The 19,370-nt window shown below is 39.5% G+C and overlaps 1 non-coding gene across 1 annotated transcript; it reads left to right on the top strand.

Moving 5' to 3' along the window:
* Positions 1-16,561: 16,561 nt before the first annotated feature.
* Positions 16,562-16,646, top strand: TRNAP-UGG. Its single transcript has one exon. It is a non-coding gene; the product is annotated as a tRNA-Pro (tRNA).
* Positions 16,647-19,370: the final 2,724 nt, after the last annotated feature.

Below are 19,370 nucleotides of genomic sequence, written 5' to 3'. Positions count from 1 at the left end.
TATAAGACATTACTTCTGGCCCCATGACTACCATCATGAATTATTTCAAATCTTAAGGGTAGTGACTCTAATTCAATGTGTACAGTGCCCAGCCAAGTGTCACACACAATAGACATTTTTGAATAATTTCTCTGCGCTCAGCTTACTGTGGTCTCTCTTTCCTCTAAACTGGTACTCTCCTTGGGTTTTTCTTTTTGGTTTGCTTGTTGCTGTTAAACGATCTTATATTATTATTTAACTGTAACTGAATATTGTCTCCTTTTCTACCTGCATTATGAACTTCTGTAGGGAAGAGTCCTAGGGCTTTTACTTCTGTTCAGACCCCCATAATACCTACTACAGCTTTTGCACATAGAAATCACTTCAAAATTATTCAAGAATGGAATGATGATTGTTTCACTGTTATTCATAAATATTTATACCTCACGAAATTCCTGGCTGACAACAGCTCTCCAGAGTGGGGAAAGATATGTGTATATATGTCTGTGTGCATATGCTTAAAATAGTATAAATCACAAGCAGGGTCTACTAAGAGAGCTCTAGGTGTGGCCCTCGGCTTTCAGAAATGCCACATCTTCTCTCTTTACTTCACCTCTGGTGACTGAGATGTTTTTTGGCCACAAGACCATGCCAAAAATGAATACCACTTGCGTTTTGTCAGTTATTAACTATTAGCCCAGAGTTTATCCATAATCATATATCAGACATTTTCTTCTAGATTCAAATTATTTTTTCAGTACCAGCATCTCCTCACTTAAAATTGAGTGGCGTGGTAGTCATATTCATCAGCATTATTAAGATTGTACTTCTGTATTTTAAAAAAATAAGCATGAAAATCTAAAAGTTTTTAGGTTACCCTGAGAATCGTGATTTCCATTTATAAGCATTCCAATTTTCCTTAAAATATGAGACAAGTTTTTTAAATGTTTCCACCCACCCAAATACACATGAGCTAGAACATGGTGTGAAAATACCGTGCAATCTGGATAGAAACCCATATTACTGGAAAATTGAAATATGTGTTTTATGTGTTTTTTAATCTTGGAATGGAATACTAAGTCCTAACCACTGTAACTAAGAAACCATGCTAGCAATTGACTTTGAGATTACAGACCTAATCCAGAGTAACTAAATCTTTTTCAACAGAATGCAAAAATTTGGCTAGCTTTCCATTTCATCTTCCTGGAGCAGAAGTGGGAGAGACATCTTAAAACCTCCCCACTACTTGATTCACTAAAACTCTAGGTGTCACTTGATTCACTAAAACTCTAGGTGTCTTTTAATATTCCCTAGCACTGTAGATTCCATTCCTCTATGCCTGTAATTGCCTGCATTCCCTACTAATCCAAAAGTCAACTAACCAAGGGTTCTTCCTTCAGATAGGAAAGGATTACAGGGTACTATGTGGCAATTCACATCTGGGCTTAAGGAGGAAAGATGCAGGCTTGCATAACTTTTCTTCTGAAAGATTTTTTCAATTAAATTTAAATTTTTAAAAATTGCAACATAAAAGGAGAAAAATAGACTTTGCAACCACGAGAGCACCAGGGCTTGTATCCCATTTTGCAAACCCATCTTTTTGCTTTCTTCCAAGCTCCTCATTGGTTGGATCTAACAGGAAGACCAAGGTACTAAAAAATAATTGCTTGCCTTTCTTTTTTATAAACAGAAATCTAAATAGCAAATCCTGATTAAAGATGGATTAGAAACAAATCAAAAGACTGATGTAAACATTTTTAAATGGGAGAGGGGTGTCAAGAAGATGAAATAAAGGAGCATATTAATCAAATGAAAAAAAAGATATATCACAGAAGACAACTTACCCCAATAAAGAGAAAAAATGGAGACAAATGTTTATACTCTGAAGGAAACAAAATATTTTAAAAGTGAAATGACAAGAGAATAAATGAGATGTAAAAAGAGTTGGAAGAACTAAGGAAAGACATCGAGGAGGAAAAAAAATCACACCACTACAGAAGCAATGAATTAGAAATAAGAGAGAAAAAGAAGGGATACCTGGTAGAAAATAGTAAGACTGATGGCAGACTATTTAAAAGCACAATAAATACAAAGGAAAAGGACAACAGGGTTAAAATGATTCAACAGACAATAAAAAATATGGAGGGCAAATAACAAATATCAAATTCAGAGAAATTGATGTCTCTAACAAAGAGTTTACAACTAATGAAACAATAAGTATTCAGAGATATAATGTGGCAGACTACTAAATGTCCCCTAATACCTATTCTCACGTTCTTCTGTAAGAATAGCATTTTAGGGGTGCCTGGGTGGCTCAGTCAGTTAAGTGTCAGACTTCAGCTCAGGTCATGATCTCACAGTCTGTGGCTCAAGTCCCACGTAGGGCTCTGTGCTGACAGCTCAGAGCCTGGAGCCTACTTCGGATTCTGTGTCTCCCTCTCTCTGCTCCTCTCCCCCTCAGGTTCTGCCTCTCTCTCTCTCTCTCTCTCTCTCTCTCAAAAATAAATAATAAAAACATTTTAAAAAAAGAATACCATTGTAGCTGAGCACATGATCAACAAACTAGACTGTATTTCCCAGCCTTCCTTCTAAGTATGTGTGGCCATATTTCTAAACTCTAGGCAATGAAATGTGGGCAGGAATGAGTGTCAGCTACTCTGGAGGTCTTCTCTTTGAAGGTTTGAACCTGTGCCTTCTTAGTCCTTCTTCCCTTTCCTGGTGGTTGGAGGTAACGATTGCTAGATGTAGCAAATAAAAATAGAGCACTGAGTTCAACTGGAATTTCAGACCAACAATGAATACTTTTTTAGTATAAAAAAGCCTCATGTAGCCATTGAGATATACTTATACTAAAAATGTATTCATTGTTGATCTGAAATTCCAATTGAACTGAGTGTCCTATATTTTATCTGAGAACACTCCTGGAGACTGTGAAAAGTGGTGCATGTGCCTTTGACCTAGAGAGGGAAGTCACCTGTGGATGATGACAGAGATATTGCAGCAGGCCTGAATTGCCTACTTCCGGTTTGTTACCTGAAAAAGACATAATTCTCTATGTCACCACTTCTTTACATAAGGACCGTGGTGTTCTTAAGATCTTTGGAACTTAGTCTTTGTTCTAAATGATGTGTGAAAACCTTTTTTGCAATTCCAACAATTAAAAGGACTTACCATGTTTCCAGAACTGTTAAAAGAGAGTAGTTACTTGGGGAAAGTCATGAAACTTTGAGTATAAGAAGAACCTATGAACAAGTCGAAGTGAATCATCTAAAAGCAGGGGTTCGGCAAACCAAGGCACAAAGACAGAATCCAGTCTGCTGCCTGTTTTTGTAAATAAAGTTTTATGCGAATACATTCACACTCTTTTGTTTACATGTCTATTGCCGCTCCAACACTGTACTAGCAGAGTTGAGTAATCACAATAGAGACCATGTGGCCCTGCAAAGCCTACAATAATTTCTATCTGGCCCTTTGCAGAAAGAGTTTGCTGACCTCTGACCCAAAGGAAAAACACTACTGACCTCAGAACTCTTGTCAGCGTTAATTGACTTGAGAAGAGTTTGGAAGAAAAAAAAAAAAAAGAATGTGACTTAAGGATCACAACCATGTAGTCATCCACATTCAAAAGCAGCAGAAAGACACTCTCAAATCTGTAGAGATCTGGGAAATATATTGCCTGTCACCAAAGCAATTTTATGATATAATAGCATAACCAACTAAAGGATGATAACCAAATAAATATGGAAGGGCCAAGAGTCAACTGAAGGAATTATTGGTATGGTACAAAATTTACATGTCATAAACCTTGAAAAAAAATTTTACAGTGAAAAGTAATAATACAACAACTATAATATACCAGGGCAAAAATGAACCTATGGAAACATTTGAGAGATGGAAAGGGAGAAATGGACGAAAGTATTCATTACTTTATTTAGTTCCTTCATTGGTTATGGGGGTTATAGAAATAAGATTCTTAGGTTCTTTAAGACAGAAGGCTTGAGTGACTAATTAGAAATAAAATGAAAACATGGGGTGCCTGGGTGGCTCAGTTGGTTGAGTGTCTGACTTCGGCTCAGGTCATGATCTCACGGTCAGTGAGTTCGAGCCCCTAGTTAGGCTCTGTGCTGACAGCTCAGAGCCTGGAGCCTGCTTCAGATTCTGTGTCTCCCTCTCTTTCTGCCTCCCCCCACCCCCGGCTCATGCTCTGTTCTCTCTGTCTCTCGAATAAACGTTAAAAATTAAAAAAAAAAAAAGAAATAAAATGAAAAGACAAGCCACAGACTCACAGAAGATATATGCATTTGATTTATATTGAGAGTTTATAAAGAGTGCCTATAAACCAATGAATAAAATAGAAAAGATAAGCAGACAATTCACAAAAGAGGAAACACAGGTGGCGACTAACCCTAATGAAAGATGCTCTATCACTGGAATCTGGATAATGCAAATTAAAATGATAATGAGACCATTTCAAACCCATCGGACTGGCAAAAACAAGTCTGATAACATCAAGGGTTGAAGTGTTGATAAACACAGAAGCTCTTACACCCTGCAGGTGGGAAACATAAATTCATAAAACCAATCAATGGCAACACTGCTTGCTCAGGCCCCAAACCCCGGATTGCCTGTAAGATCAAAAAGGACTGTTATCTTCCTCTCAATATCCAGTAGACTTCTCAGATTTAAGACCCTAATCCGCTCTTCCCACATTAAGTGGTAATTCTGTTCCTTCTACAGATCCAGACTAAAACATCCAAGGCAGCCCCGAGGCCTCTTTCTCTTTCCCCCCGACATCCGGTCATCAATAAACCCTGGCAGCTCTCACATCAAATTATACCCAGGATCTGACCACTTCCGCAACTGTCATTCACATTCATCTGTCACCTGGATTATGAGGACAGTCTTTAACCAGTTCTGGCTGCTGCTCAACACAAGAGCCAAGGTCGCCTTTTGAGGACCTAAGTCAGAACATACCACTTTTTTGCCTACAACCTTCTACTAGCTTCTCATTCCCCTAATTAAAAAAAAAAAAATCCAAGTCCTTACCATAGGTGACACTGGCCTTACTGGATCCACCTGTGGGCTCTTTGCTCCTGTGCTTCCACACCAATTTCCCTGCTGTTCCTCAAACACACCAGGCTGGTTCTCACTGTTCTTGCTGCTCCTCCAGTGTCTATACCTGCTATTCTCCCAGCCTAGACTATGCGTGCTCCAAACACCCACTCGGGCTCTCCCTCATTTCATTCAGGTTCTTGCTTAAACTTCACTTTATGGGACAGGTCTTCCCTGACTACCCTGCCTAAAATAGAGCCATATTTACCTACCCTACCCCAGACCAACTGCTCTCTGTCCACCCTTTATACTTTATTTAATTTTCCAAAGCCCTAATTGCCGTCTGGTGTTTTATATTTTTATTTATTATCTATCTTTTCAGTTTAGAATGTAAACCTCAGAAGAATAGGAAGTAAGTCTTCTGTTTTATTGCTATATCCCTAGTGCTTAGAATATACTAAACACCCAATAAAATGGGCCCTGAAGAAGGGCGCCTGGATGGCTGGTTAAGCATCTGACTCTTGGTTTCGGCTCAGGTCATGATCTCACGGTTCTGTGGGTTCGAGCCCTGCGTCAGGCTGTGTGCTGACAGTGCAGAGCCTGCTTAAGATTCTCTCTCTCTCTCTCTCTCTCTCTCTCTGTCTTTCTCTGCCTGCTCCTCTTCTACTCATGTTGTCTTTGTTTCTCTCAAAATAAATAAATTAAAAAAAATTTTTTTAATCTTGAAAAATGTGTCCTGAAGAGTAACTTTGAAAAACCACTTTGGAAAGCACATTTTTTAGGACTCTAGCTTAGAAAATTGAGGATGCCCATATTCTAAGAAAGCAGTCTTTCTTGTAAATAAGCAGGCATGTATGAGGTACACCTTTCTAGGAAAGCAGAAATAACCTGTTCTTTAGTAGGTGAATGGGTAAAGTCAGTTTTATGTAGGCAATACAAATTTGTTTAGCAGCTCAAATGAATGACTACATCAACGTATGTGAATTTATATGAAAAGAATGATGTTGGGTGAAAAAGCAAATTGTCAAATGGTGAGCAATTTCATGGGGATATAGTGTATATATGTACCCATACATGTAACATATATTGCTTATAAATATATAGATATGAATTAAAAGTACAAAAATCAGGGGCACTTGGGTGGCTCAGTTAGTTAAGCAGCTGGCTCTTGGTTTTGGTTTCAGCTCAGGTCATGATCTCATGGTTTGTGGGTTCCAGCCCCGCATCAGGCTCCATGGTATCAGCTGCTTAGCAGTCTTCCTCTCTCTCTCTGCTCCTCCCCATCTCTCTCTCTCGCGCGCGCACTCTTAAAATAAATAAACTTTTGAAAAAGCATAAAAAGCATGGAGTGATATACATCACTTTCAGGAGGAGGGAGGAAAGAAAAGAGAGATAGAATGAGACCTTGACTGTAAAATTTCAGCTCTTTAAAATGAAAAGATAGGGGAACCTGGGTGGCTCAGCTGGTTGAGCGTCCGACTTCGCCTCAGGTCATGATCTTGCGGTTTGTGAGTTCGACACCCAGGTCGGGCTCTGTGGTGATACCCTGGAGCCTGCTTTGGATTCTGTGTCTCCCTCTCTCTCTCCCCTTCCCCTGCTCACACTCTGTGTCTGTGTCTCTTAAAAATAAATAAACGTAAAATAAAAATAATTTAAAAATAAAAAAATAAAATGAAAAGACAGATCTGAAGACATATAATATGCATATTTTATAACATATATATTTTATACATAAAGCAGCATACAATTTATTTATCTATTTCTACAACACCTACTAAAACCAGAAACTGTTAACAGCTTTTGTGTTGGGGTGTGGAACTGAGAATGGGGGAGAGAAGGAAAGAAGTATCTTGGTTACCATTTGAAGTTTAAAAATTATTTATGAGAAAGCAGTACTTTTATTTATTTTTTTTACTTTTATTTTTTAAATGACAAGTTTAAAATGTCTCTCTTCAGTCCCTGTCAAATCAAGCAGACAGAAAAATAGAAACACTGAGGACCTGAATAATAGAGTTAACAAGCTTGAAATAAAAAACATCTGGTAAATTCTCCTTCTGAAAATAAAAGACTACCTTCTGCTCGGGTTCCCATGAAATAGTAGTAAAAATTGGCCATACATTAAACCACAGAGAAGATTTCAACACATTCTATAAGGTATAAAGAGCGTAAGATATTTTTAGCAGGTACAACTGCAGTTAGTTTTCGTTTTTGTTTTTTTTAAACTCAAGCAAAGCCTCCAACCCTTTGGAAATGTTCATATGCTCCCCTAAACAGCTCTTGTACCATGCAGGTGATAGAAGCCATATTGTCAGAATATCAACAAAAGAAAGATAATGAGAACAGTAGTTCATCAAAGCTGGAGGAATATTCTCAGAACTATAGTTATAAGAAAATCTGTAGCCTCATCTCGTTTTGTTATTGAGAAAGAAAAACTGAAAATAATTATTTTCTAAAGTTAAGAAGTTAGAAGAAAAAGTTAAACCTAAAGAAGGCAGAAGAAGGGAATTAACAAAACTAAAATATGGAATCAAATTAATGGAAAGCAAAAATCAGTGGAAATTTCAAGTAACCTTTTTGTAATACAAGCAATCACATAAATTATTTGATTGTTTAATAAGAAAAAAGGGAGGAAAGATGAAAACATGGAAATAGGAATAATAAAGAAAATAACCAAAGATATGGAGGAAAAAGTAAGAACTTGATAATATATCTGAAAACCCAGAGAATAAAAATTTCAAATGTTGACTTAAGACAGATCGTGCTAAAAGAGGCCAACAATAATGGAAGAAATTACAAAAGTTCTTGAAGAATTTTCTTTTAAGAAAGTGCCCTAACCAAGAAAGAGGATTCATGGAGATAGAAATTGTTTCTATAGCTCTTTAAGGAATAGATAATTCTTAAGGCATTTAGATGATTCTAGGGCAAAAATGAAGGAGAAATATTTCCACAAACAATCTTCTAAAGCCTGAATGATAAATACGATAGAAGAAGAAAACTATGAGCCAATTTCCTGTGACTCCTAAATATTTAAATCCTAAATAAAATCCTAAATAAAATATGACTATTGACCATAAGCAAAATATTACATATTATTTCATGAATATGGAAGAGTTTATCACATAAATGGAACTATCATTCAAAATTAAGAGATTTCTTCATTTTAGTACATGAAGACAGTTGCTGAACCATTCAGTAGTTACTCCTAATAAAATTCCTTGGAGTTTTGTTTCTGGGAAGATGGAGTAAGTGTACTTTTCCCTATTCCTGTCACTAAGTACAATAATAAAAAAAAAAAAAAGCCAGAAAACAAATATATTAGGGGCGCCTGTGTGGCTCAGGTCATGATCTCATGGTTCCTGAGTTCTTGAGATTAAGCCCCACGTTCAGCTCTGTGCTGACAGCTCAGAGCTTGGAACCCGCTAGGATTCTGTGTCTCCCTCTCTCTGCCCCTCCTTTGCATGCACTCTGTCTCTGTTTCTCTCTCTTTCAAAAATAAATAAACATTAAAAAATTTTAAAAAAAGATATAAACTGTGAGGAGTATCAGAAAGATGGGGAGAAGGACGAAGCCTAGCTAGGAATTACACAATGATGAATCATCTGGATTTCTTTTTGCTTCATATTTCCCCCAAGTGGAGCAGAAGAAGCTGGCAACCCAGAACAGCCAACAGATGTAGACAAAAAAAAAGAAAAGAAGAAAGGAAGGAAGGAAGGAAGGAAGAGAAAGAAAGAAAGAAAGAAAGAAAGAAAGAAAGAAAGAAAGAAAGAAAGAAAGAAAGAAAGAAAGATTCCATGAGGAGCCTCTCCCTCTATCCAGAGGACCAGGAAATGGGTAGCCTAGCAACAAAGAAAGTTTCTAAACAATCAATGCTCCAGAGAAACACCACAGAAAGCACTGTGGCCCCATGACATCTCCACCCAAAACAGCGAAGGTTGTGTAGAGAGCCTGGAACTCCACCCTCACCAGGCTATATGAGTACCCTCCCCACCACTGCCCACAATGTCCGTGGGGAAAACTTGGGGAGACTGGAATTCCATCCTCTCTCTGCAGTAAGGACGAAGCTTTTCCCTCTGGTAAGGAAGCCATTACGACATGGTGCCAATGGTGAGCATGTAGGGAAGAGTAATAAGGAATTCTTCTACCAGTTCCAGCCCGGAGGTATCAGCATAGGCCTAAAACATGTGGACCAAAGAACAGAGCTGCAACATATGTGAAGGAAAAATGGATAGAAATGAAGGGAGAAATAAACACACAATTTTTGTTGGAGACATCAACACACACTCAACACTTGTTAACAACAACTACACTAATCAGCAAGGATATAGAGAACCACACCATCAACCAACAGGTTTGAATCAATGTGTGGAAAAAACTTCATGAAAACACAGCAAACAAACATTCTGTGCAAGTGCTCACAGAATATACATCAAAACAGAACGCATCCTGGGCCACAAAACAAACCTCAACAAATTATAAAAAATTAAAATTACACAGAGCATGTTGATCATAATGGAATCAAACTAGAAACCAATAATAGAAACATCACAAGAAAACCCAAACACTTGGAAAGCAAACAGCACATTTATACATAATGCATGAATCCAGGAAAAAGTCTTGAAGGAAATTTAAAAATACATTTAAATGGAGAAAAATGGAAATACACTCGATCCCCAAACAACATGGATGGGTCCACTTATATGCAGATTTTTTAATAAATACAGAATAATATTGTAAATATATGTTCTTTTTTATGATTTCCTTAATAACATTTTCCTTTCTCTAGCTTACTTTATTATAAAAATACAGTATATGATACATCTAACATACTGAATGTGTGTTAATCAATGTTTTATGTTATTCCAGTCAACAATGGGCTATTAGTTAAGCTTCAGAGGAGTCAAAAGTTATACAAGGATTTTTGACCATGTAGTGGGGGGGCGTCCCATCCCAGTGTGGTTCAGGAATCAGCTATACAATATACCAAAATTTGCAGGACACAGCTAAAGCCATGCTGAAAAGGAAGAAGTATAGCACTAAAAATGTACATATTACAGCAGAGAAAAATTCTCAAATCAATAATCTAAGCTCCTACCTCAAAAATCTAGAAACAGGAGATCAAAATAAACACAACCAAGCAGAAGGAAGGAACTAATAAAGGCAGGAGAAATCGATGAAATTGAAACAGAAAAACCAAAGAGAAAAATCAATGAAACAAATTAGTGGTTTCTTTGAAAGATCAGTGTAATTAGCAAACCTCCAGCAAAGCTGACAAAGAAAAAGAAGTGAGAAGATACAAATCACATATATCAGGAATGAAACAGACGGTATCACTATAGATCCTATAGACATCAAAAGAAAAGTGGATGTGGCTACAAGAGTAAGTGCCACATGCTCTTAACTGCATCAATGCACAGAGCCTGGTCGTGACCTTGTGCTAGTGTTGCAAAATGTTATTATTTAATGGGGAGACTGGGAAAAGGGTACAGTTTACAGGGTAAAGGTATATCTGTATAATTTCTCTTTTTTTTATTATAAATATTTTTTAAAATGTTTTATTTCTTTCTAGGAGAGAGAGAGAGAGAGCGTGAGCAGGGGAGGGCCAGAGAGAGAGGGAGTCACAGACTGAAACAGGCTCCAGGCTCTAAGCTGGCAGTCAGCACGGAGCCCGACGTGGGGCTCGAACCCACTAACCGCGAGATCATGACCTAAGCGAAAGTTGGACGCTTAACCGACTAAGCCACCCAGGCGCCCCATATCTGTATAATTTCTTATAACTGCATGTAGGATTCCTAGTTCTCTCAAAATAACAATTCAATTGAATGAACTCTCAAAAAATCTCTTAGCCACCTGGGTAGCTCAACAGGTTAAGTGTCTGACTCTTGATTTTGGCTCAGGTCATGATCTCATGGTTTGTGATTTTGAGCCCCAGGTCAGGCTCAGAACTGGCAGTGCAGAGCCTGCTTGGGATTCTCTCTCTCCCTCCCTGTCTCTCTACCCCTCCCCATTCCGTGCATTCTCAGTCTCTCTCAAAATAAATGAATAAACTTAAAAAAAATTCTCTTAGTCTGGGGCACCTGGGTGGCTCAGTCAGTTAAGCATCTGGCTTCAGTTCAGGTCATGATCTCATGGTTTGTGGGTTCAAGCCCTGCATTGGGCTCTGTGCTGATAGCTAGCTCAGAGCCTGGAGCCTGCCTTCGGTTTCTATGCCTCCCTCTCTTTCTGTCCCTCTCCTGCTCGCGCTGTCTCTCTCTCTCTCTCAAAAATAAATAAAACATTTTTTAAAAGTTCTCATTTGCGATTGTCAAAATGGAAATAGGTTGCATGTATATAAGCAGAGAGAGATTAAATACAATATGGTTGGGTCAAAGAATGCAAAACCAGGCATGCACCTGCTTACAAAAAATGTATATGTGTTTAAGTGTAAATATGTTTCTGTCAGTCAGGGGAAGCCAGGTTTAAGCTACGGTAGCAAATGACTCCCAAATCTCAAAGGAGTTTTTCTTGCTCACATCCTATATCCACTGTGAATCAGCTCTACGTCATTTCCTCCATATCATCTTAACTCTAGAACTCAGCATGATGGAACGGCCTCTATATACAACGTTCTGATCTCAGAGAAGAGAGTAAAGAGAAACTCGACAAAAATACATGCCACCTTTTAAAGCTTTGCTTGAAAATGATACATATCCTATATGCTCTCATTTCATTGGCCAAAGTTAGTCAATGGCTCTGCCTGAGAAGAACGAAAACAAAATTTATTATCTCTGGGGCACCTGGGTGGCTCAGTCAGTTAAGCATCTGACTTCAGCTAAGGTCATGATCTCATGGTTCGTGAGTTCGAGCCCCGCGTTGGGTTCTGTGCTGACAGCTCAGAGCCTGGAGCTGCTTCTGATTTTGTGTCTCCTACTCTGTTGTCCCTCCCCTTCTCATGCTGTCTCTCTCTCTCTAAAAAATAAGTGAAAACATTAAAAAAAAGTATTATCTTTGCATAGGGAACACCACCTTAGAAAGGAGCATCACATGTGCTTGAACTTAATATCATCTACCATAGAACCCATGAAATGTTATCAAGTAAAAACCAAATAAGACAAGTTACAGTTGGAAAGAATATTCACCATCAGTATTGACTTTTTCTGGTAGGGTGGGTAGGATTCAGGGGCAACCGGGCTTCTACTTTCTGCTTTTTATATTTTTGTAATGTTATAGGATTTTGTGAGAGATACGTATTAATTGTAGAATAAAGTAATAGTATTTGATTGAAAAAGTGAAAACAGAAAATCTGATCTTAGTCTCTTCCACTTTATTTGAACCTCAGGCCTTTCCCCGTTGTCAGTAGTGGACATGGAAAACACACGTGGTCATCCACAGGCTCATGCTTAGAAGCATTTAGTAAATAAATTGGTAGTTTAAAAAAACTATTCTTGTTTCAAGCAAACACACAATTGATTCAGAGGTTGTGTGTGCTGCATCAGGCTCCAAGAACATTCAAATATGGTCAGAACAGAAAATATCACACGCCGTACGTTAAACAGCCGCACAGCATAACTGTGCAAGCAATACATTGCAGAATGCCATCCACCAGAGCCAAAAGCAAAGAAAGAACGATAGTATTTCCTGAGGGGTTTTGTGGACTTTCCCTCATGTGGAGAAAGAAAACACAAATCTGGCGGTGACACAGAGCTGTCAGGTGTTCTGGCCAATGAGTGGCTTGGTTTTGCCATTAGGCGAGAGTGGAAGTCCCAGTGACCATTTTCAGTAGGGAGGCTGGGTGACATGGTGGCTGGGGTCGCGGAGGGGGCGGATGGGGGATGAGAGAGAAATTAATAGAAAGACGGAGTGGTGATGAGGTTGTCTGTGGCTGAGGGAAAAGAGGGATTTTTAGCAGATTTCCGTCAAAGTGATGGACGACTGTACAGAGGATAGAGTGTTCTTCCTGGGTGATATACAATGTAAACCTCATGCAGAAAACCTTCCGGAAGGAATTATAGACACCGGTCCCAGAGACTGGGATCCTCCTTATTCTTCTGTAACATCAACACAGCAAGCCCTTGGCATTCCTCTAAACGATCTATTAATAGCTTCACCAACCCCCAAATTCTTAGGTGTACCTGGAAAAACCACATGCACTTGCTGCTGTGACCTCTAGGGACTCATCATGGAAGGAGATGAGGGTAGCAAAATAAATTTGTCTATGGTTTCTCTTCTCCAGGCACAATTAGCAGGGAGCACAGCTTTGTACACAGTAAAGAAAAAAAAAAACACCATAATTTCAAAACCCAGGTAGTTGTTCAGTTAGCCAAGGGGTTGAGGGCTTGTATCATTGGAAAGGCATCATAAGGGACTATATTTCCTGTGCCCACCTAGCCCCTTGCATGACCCAGAGGAAGAAAATGAGAAGAAACGGATGAAAATCACTCTGGGGTGTAATTTGGAATGTGCTCTCCATTGTAGTGGGGACAGTTGCGCACATTTTGTTGCCTCTAAGAAACTGTTTCTTTCCTTAATGTAGATGTCCACGATTGTCTGTCTCTGAGAATTATTTGTCGTTGGGAGAAGGTGTGAATGTGTGTGAGGGGATGTACGTGGAGTATCTGTGTAGGAGTATGTTTGAGCATGTTTCTGCAGTTACTCACAAAGACTGCTAGCCTCAGGGAGAATGAGGGCTTTCACTTCACTTGATACAGAGATCTCAGAGACAGGGAGCCTTAGAGTGCTAAAACCAACCCCTGTCAAAGCTCACCTGGATGATTCTGCAGATGCCTGTCAATGGGCCTTTTAAGTGAGGTTATTGTCTAAATAGGAGTTGGCAAACCGGCGCCCAAGGACAAAATCTGGCCCACTGTCTGGTTTTGCAAATAAAGTTTTATTGGAACATAGCCATACTCATTTAGTTACATTTTGTCTATGGCTGCTTTCGCATTATAACAGCAGATGAGTAATTGTGACCGAGACCATATTGCCCCCTACACCTAAAATATTTACTATCTGGTTTTTTGCATTTTGCATAAAAAGCCTGTTGATCCCTGGTCTAAAATCAGCACTTCCGAAGAGAAGGTTGCGTATAAACAACATTACCCTTGAAAATCTGTTAGGAAGTGAAGACAGATATTTTGTCACCCAATAAGCCCCTATCAAGTGTTTCCTCCTACAATAGAGGAATAGCGTTTCTTCAACCGAATACCAAATAAACGATTGGAATATGTGTAGAAACCACGATGTGCAAAAAACGCATGTATCTAAGAGCAGAATTACCCTTAGCGCAGCGAAATGAGAAGCTTGGAGAAGTGCTACCCACCAAGGGTGTACAGATTCATGTTTCCCATCTCATTTTCACATTTGGTCAAAAGCTTTTTAAGAAGTAGGCAGGGGCACCTGGGTGGCTCAGTCGGTTAAGCGCCGACCTTGACTCAAGTCATGATCTCATGGTTCCTGAGTTCAAGCCCCACATCAGGCTGTCCGCTGTCATCACGGAGCCTGGAGCCTGCTTCATATCCTATCTCCTCTCTGCCTTTCCCGGCCTCATGCTCTGTCTCTCTGTCTCTCTCTCTCGAAAATAAAACGAACATTATAAAAAATTTAAAAAGCAGAAAATAGGTAGTGTCACCTCTATGATACAAACTGTCACTGCTTGCAGTGTTTAAAAGGAGTAAATTAAATGGACGCATGATACAACTCCACTTCGGGAAATGTACTCTGAGGATTTGGGGTGCTATGGATTGCCCTGGTTGGGGGAGACAGTTATTTCAGACGGAGGAAAAGATTTTTCCAGTACGGTGAAGAATGGGAGAAAGGCCTTTCTGGAAAGAGATGGGAAGGTAGATCTTGAGACATGACTACTAGGCCAAGAACTAGAATTTGCAAGAAGAGGACTTTAGGAACATCGTTTCATTTTGTTTTCTCTTGCCTTCGACTGAGGACAGCCATATGTGCCTCCTCTTTGACGTTCCTTTGCCAGCGTTGTAATTCTGTCCAGTTAGTTGCAAACCTGCCGTAAAACTTCTCATGCACTCAAGCTGGGGTGGTGTGGGGAAGCGAAGGTTGGGACAGTAACTGGACATTTGTTCTCTCCCGCAGTCACCCCTCAGCCCAGCATGATCATAGAACGTTTTATTGAGAAATGTCGGTGGTACCAAGGTTTTCAGCAGCGATTCACCACAAACTGAACAGAGGCTTAGTACAAAAGCTGGGAGCCTTGGAAGGGAAGAGGGGGTATAGGAGCTGTAGCTCCCTTCTTGCAGGATTTGAGGACAAACATGAGATAAACTAGCTGTTTCTTTTCCTCCAAATATATGCAGAAACATGACTGGCTCTTGAGAATGGTGGAGAATATGAAGGTGAAAGCGTGTGTGTGTGTATGCGTGTGTGTGTGTGTGTGTGTGTGTGTGTGTTGGAGGGAGATAAATGCCTGAGTTACATAAACATGGGAATGTTTTATAATCCAACGTTTTGATGTATGTCTTCATACCAAAAGTGAACTGCTCTTTTCACTGTCACCAACATTTTCTTTCTCACATGGACGTCATTTTTTAAAAACTTGTTTTTAAAGTTTATTCATTTTGAGAGAGAGAGAGAGAGAGCAGGTGCACACAAGTGTGAGTCCAGGAGGGAGAGAGAGAGAGAGAGAGAGAGAGAATCCCAAGCAGGCTCCACACTGAGCATGGAGCCTGACACAGAGCTCCATCCCACAACCCTGGGACCATGACCTGGGCCGAAGTCAAGAGTCAGACACCCAACCAACTGAAACACTCAGGCACCCCTTGGAGGCCATTTTTATCTGGAAGACAAAGGAGTCACGCCCTGAGCCCACCCCCAACAAGCAGAGTATCACCCTACTGAATTGAGACATTGATATTCCTGCTCTCTAGCCTAGAAGCCCATCTCATTCCCAATTTGCTTCAGCCTAATTATAACTTGCTACATGTCAGAGATTTCCAGTTTGTGCATGAATGCCCAAGCTACAAAATCCAATTTCCCAATTTTTTTTAACTAGAAAAATTTAGGAGCATTTTTTAACTTTACTGAGGAATAATTGACAAGTATAAACTGTGTATATCTAAAGCACACAATGTGATGATTTAATATACGTATACATCAGGGAATGATTACCAAGACCAAGACAACTATTTTACGCATTTAAAATCTGAGCTGTCTGATCACTGAAGAGAGAACACAGAATCTGAATGCAAAGTGTGATTTAGAATTCCAATGACATTTTTTTTTAAAACAAGGGAAGTAAAGTATTCTTCAGTATCCAAGTGACTGTTTCTTTCTTTTTTTTTTTTTTAATATTTTATTTATTTCTAGGAGAGAGAGAGAGAGACAGCATGAGCAGGGAAGGGTCAGAGAGAGAGGGAGTCACAGACTCTGAAACAGGCTCCAGGCTCTGAACTGGCAGTCAGCACAGAGCCTGATGCGGGGCTCGAACCCACGAACCGCGAGATCATGACCTAAGCTAAAGTCGGACGCTTAACTGACTGAGCCACCCAGGCGCCCCTCCAATGACATTTTTGAAACACACAGTCTCTGGGGTGCCTGGGTGGCTCAGTTGGTTAAGTGTCTGACTTGGACTCAGGTCGTGATCTCACAGTTTGTGGGTTCAAGCCCCACGTCGGGCTCTGTGCTGACAGCCAGCTCAGAGCCTGGAGCCTGTTTCAGTTTCTGTATCTCCCTCTCTCTCTGACCCTCCCCTGCTCATGCTGTCTCTCTCTCTCTCTCTCTCAGAAATAAATAAAACATTTAAAAAATTTTTAAAAAAGAAAAGAAATACGCAGTCTCATTAAGCAAGGAATTGAACTGATAAAAAATGGCAAATTAAGTTGCCCTTAGATTTGATCATATGCACGAAACTTTGTGCTTCTCCACCCAGGCTGCATTCGAAACTTCTGAGAGCTTTAAAAACTCCTGAGGCTCAGACTACACTGGAGCTGATCATTCAGCTCCGTGGGGAGTGGGCCCAGGTCTCAGCATTTTGGAAAGCTCCTTGAGTGGTCCCATCCTGCAGTCACTGCTGGGAATCAGGGAGCCAGATGCAAGGAAAGGGAAAAGGAAAAGGGAATGGCTATCTCACAGAAGCCTTCAGGAACCTGACACTGGGAAATGTTGTGGAAGGCTTTTATTCCAGAGCAGAAGGCATTTTAGGAGTGCGTATTCAGTCCAGAAATGTGAACTGTTCTGTTTAGACTTCATTAAAGCACATGTGGGCGATGTCGCGATGAAATCACTTAGGCCATCTGGCAATGCAACAGGAAGTTATTCTCATTTTGAATAAAGTGAACAGGAGGGGTGAGGAGCAGTTAGACCTTATCAAAATAGCTTTGATTTTCTGAGTGGTACAGAAGGGTATGCAACCTTTCCAAAGGGATTTTTAATATTTCTAAAGTTAAGATTCGACTTAATTTAACTGTGCTGATTATATTAAAAAATAAAATAAACTCTGGGGCTTCAAAGCCTTTGCTAAAAACATAAAGCTCAACTCAACATCTTCTCATGGAGAAGAATGCATAAATCCAATTAATGGGAATTTTAAGTGTATATGGGAGCACTATTAAAACAAAAATAACTTTAAAATGGAAGAAGGACTTGACTGGAACAGGACTCCATTGGGAGCATGAAACATCAATCCAGGTAGTGAGGTGAGGGGGAGAATGTTATCTATAAGATGCTTTTACCATCGCTTACATGTGGTCTTTCGAGGTAATCATCATAATATCCACTGTTTCATCTTAACACTGCTTTATTTTATTATGTTGTTTTTCATTTTAATAGGTTTTTTATTTGTTTTTATGAGTTCTAGTTTTTTCAACTCCAATTTGAAGAATTTCTTCAAGCCTTGCCATCATCCCACCCCATCCTATCCCCTCAGTCATAAAGGATATTAGAGTGGTAAATCTGGGCCCTTCTTTTTATTGCCTTTGAATATGAACATGGTTTTCTAGATGTTGGCATGTTATCAAAATTCCTTTTTTTTAATTATTGAAGGATAGTCAACAACGTCACATTAATTCCAGGTGTACAGCACAATGATTCATCAAGTCTGTAGGTTATGCGGTGCTCACCACACAACACTATCACAGTACCATTGACTATATTCCTTACATTGTGCCTTTCATCCCTGTGACTTACTCATCCTATAAGCAGAACACGTTACCTCTTTCTTATTTAAATTTTTTATTTGGGGAAAATAGTAGATTCACATACGATTGTAAGAAATGATGCAGAGAGATTCCATCTTGACCCAGATCCCCAAAAAGGAAACATCCTTCAGTACAGAAATACAGCCAATATATTAACATTGTTTCAGCCAAGATCAAGGACAATTCTATTACTGGAAGAGCCTCTTAGGCTGCCCTCGTTTAGCGAAACTCCATTTCTCTCCTACTCCCAATCCTTCTGTAATTCCTGGCAATTCTGTCATTTCAAAAATGTTATATAGGGGCGTCTAGCTGACTCATTCAGTTGAGCATCTAATTCTTGATTTCAGCTCAGGTCATGATCTGGTAGTTCATGAGTTCATGCCTCGAATTGGGTTCCACACTGGACATGGAGTCTGCTTGGGATTCTCTCTCTCCCTCTGCCCCTCCCCAGTGCTCTCTCTCTCTAAAAAATAAAAAAAAGAGAGAGAGAAAAAAAAGACTGTTGTACAAATGGAATCACATGGTCTATAACCTTTGGGGATCATTTTTTTTTTTTCACTCAGCATAATTCTCTGGAGATTCAGCCAAATTATTGCATGTGTCAATAATTTGTTCCTTTTTATTGCTGAGCAGTATTCCATGGTGTAGATATTTCACACTTTGTTTTACTGTTTACCTGATGAAAGACACCTGAGTTGTCTCCAGTTTTTAGCTGTTGCCAATAAAACTGCCATAAAAACATTTGCGTATAGGGTTTTGCATGAATGCAAGTTTTTATTTCCTTGGGGTAAATACCCAAGAATGCTATTGTTGGGTCGTATGATAGTCGCATGTTTTTAAAGAAATTACCACTGTATTTTCCAGAGTGGCTCTGCCACTTTACATTCCCTTTAGCAAAGTATGAAATCAACCATCCCTGCCAGCACTTGGCACCATCATTTTTCAAAATTGTAGCCACTCTGGTATGGGTGTAGTAAGAGCTCATTGTGGTTTTAATTTGCGTTTTCCTAACAGCTATTTATACAGAAATCTTTTTATGCGTTCTTCTTCTGTTTGCTGTATATATAATGTATAGCGTTTTATATAGCACCAGCAAGAGGGAAGTTCAACATTATCTTTTATGATGGGTCAAGATAGAGTAGTGGTTAAGAGATAAGGTTCTGTTCTCACATGGCCAAGGTTCACAACCTGCCTTAACCACATCGT

This window comes from Hyaena hyaena, unplaced genomic scaffold (genome assembly GCF_003009895.1).
Source record: "Hyaena hyaena isolate Hyena2069 unplaced genomic scaffold, ASM300989v1 scaffold_72, whole genome shotgun sequence".
NCBI classification, from domain to species: Eukaryota; Metazoa; Chordata; class Mammalia; order Carnivora; family Hyaenidae; genus Hyaena; species Hyaena hyaena.
This window is presented reverse-complemented; position numbering and strand designations above follow the sequence as displayed.